Here is a 1,756-nt window from a genome sequence, read left to right as displayed (position 1 = left end):
AGGGAGGCGTGGCCACAGGTAAACACTCTTCGTCCGGGGTGATGATTATTCCATCCCTCGTGTACACGTTGAAGCCCTGATCATCCAGGTGTTTCTTTCAGGTAACCCACCTTCAAATACAATACCACTTTAGTAACCCACCTTCAAATTACAATACAACTTTATTAACCACCTTCAAAAACAATATCCTTTTTATTAACCCACTTCAAATACAATACAACTTTATTAACCCACCTTCAAAAACATATCCTTTATTAACCCACCTTCAAATACAATACAACTTTATTAACCCACCTTCAAAAACACATACCTTTTCTATTAAACCCACCTCTCACAATATAAATAATTTAACTCCTAGCCACTCTCAATGACCATCTATAGCACGCTGTCTCACGATCACACTAGTCTAAACCCACCTTCCAAAAACAATACAACTTTATTAACCCACCTTTCAAACTACAATACCAACTTTACTTCCATACCCACCTTCAAATACACATACAACTTTATAACCCACCTTCAAAAAACAATACAACTTATTAACCCAACCTTTCAAACATAACACAAACTTTATTAACCCACCTTTCAAAAACAATACAACTTTTCTATTAACCCACCTTCAAATCATTACAACTTATGCCAACCTTCCAAAACTCCTTTTTATACCCACATGCAAATTATACAATTACAACTTTATTTAACCCATCCTTCACAAACAATATCCAACTTTATTTAAACACACCTACGAAGAACGCTGACATTTAACGGGTTCAGGGGGGAGACAAGGGGGAGGTCAATGGGGAGAACGGGGGAGTCAAAGCCATATCCCTGCCTCTAGGAGGAGGGGGTGGAGGAGGGGGGGTGCATGCCATCTATCGCTCTGTTCTATTCATCTCTAGAGAGGAGGGAGAAAGAGAGGGGGAGGAGGCAGAGATGGATGAGGGAGAGAGTGTGATCGAGATGTTGGACTCAGCAATAGAAGGGACAGCTGTGGGGATGTCACTAAAAAACAGGAGGGAGGGAGGAGAAGAAGAAAGTGAGGGAGGAATAGTGGGAGGGGTGGAGAGGAAGGATGTGTATAGGAAGAGTCTCTACAGAGTGTACAGTAGGGAGGAGAAGATAGAGGGACTGAGGGATGTAGAGGAGAGCTGGCAGACAGAGGAAGGAGGGAGGAAGGGAGGTGGAGAGAGAGGAGGAGGAGGGAGAGAGGCTAAGAAGCGATACAGTTTGGTTCTGAGGGAGGAGAGTGTAGAGGGGACGAGAGGGAGGGAGAGAGAGGGGCAGGAGAAGGAATGGGTGGTGGGAGGATGGGAGATGCCTGGGGGAGAGAGGAGGGAGGAGAGGGGGAACGGAGGGGGAGACTGGTGGTCTCTCTTACCCAGCATGCCTTGGTGCAACCCCCCACCTGACCCTCACCCTAACCCCCCACCTGAGAGGCACACCTGAGGGATGTCATCACACCAAATCCTCTCTAGGTTTCTTCCTAGGTTCCTGCTTTGTAGGAAGCTTTTCCTAACTACTCTTCTTCTGCCTCTGCACTGCTTGCTCTTTGGGTTTTAGGCTAGGTATCTATGAAGCACTTTGTGATAAACTGATGATGTAAAATGGGCTTGCAAAAATACATTTGATTGATTGATTTGACATCATCCCAAGTGACATGGCTGTCCCAGTGTAGAGTGACCTTTACTATCCTGTCAGCTCTGTCCCAGTGTAGAGTGACCTTTACTATCCTGTCAGCTCTGTCCCAGTGTAGAGT

The 1,756-nt window shown here is 45.4% G+C and overlaps 1 long non-coding RNA gene across 1 annotated transcript in view; it reads left to right on the top strand.

Moving 5' to 3' along the window:
* Positions 1 to 789: 789 nt before the first annotated feature.
* LOC139025684 (uncharacterized) overlaps positions 790 to 1,756 on the top strand; it is a 2,333-nt gene continuing 1,366 nt past the window's right edge. The window contains exon 1 of the long non-coding RNA XR_011477298.1: positions 790 to 1,754. This is a non-coding gene — a long non-coding RNA (uncharacterized lncRNA). The remainder of the gene's footprint in view (positions 1,755 to 1,756) is intronic.

This window comes from Salvelinus sp. IW2-2015, unplaced genomic scaffold (genome assembly GCF_002910315.2).
Source record: "Salvelinus sp. IW2-2015 unplaced genomic scaffold, ASM291031v2 Un_scaffold3065, whole genome shotgun sequence".
NCBI classification, from domain to species: domain Eukaryota; kingdom Metazoa; phylum Chordata; class Actinopteri; order Salmoniformes; family Salmonidae; genus Salvelinus; species Salvelinus sp. IW2-2015.
This window is presented reverse-complemented; position numbering and strand designations above follow the sequence as displayed.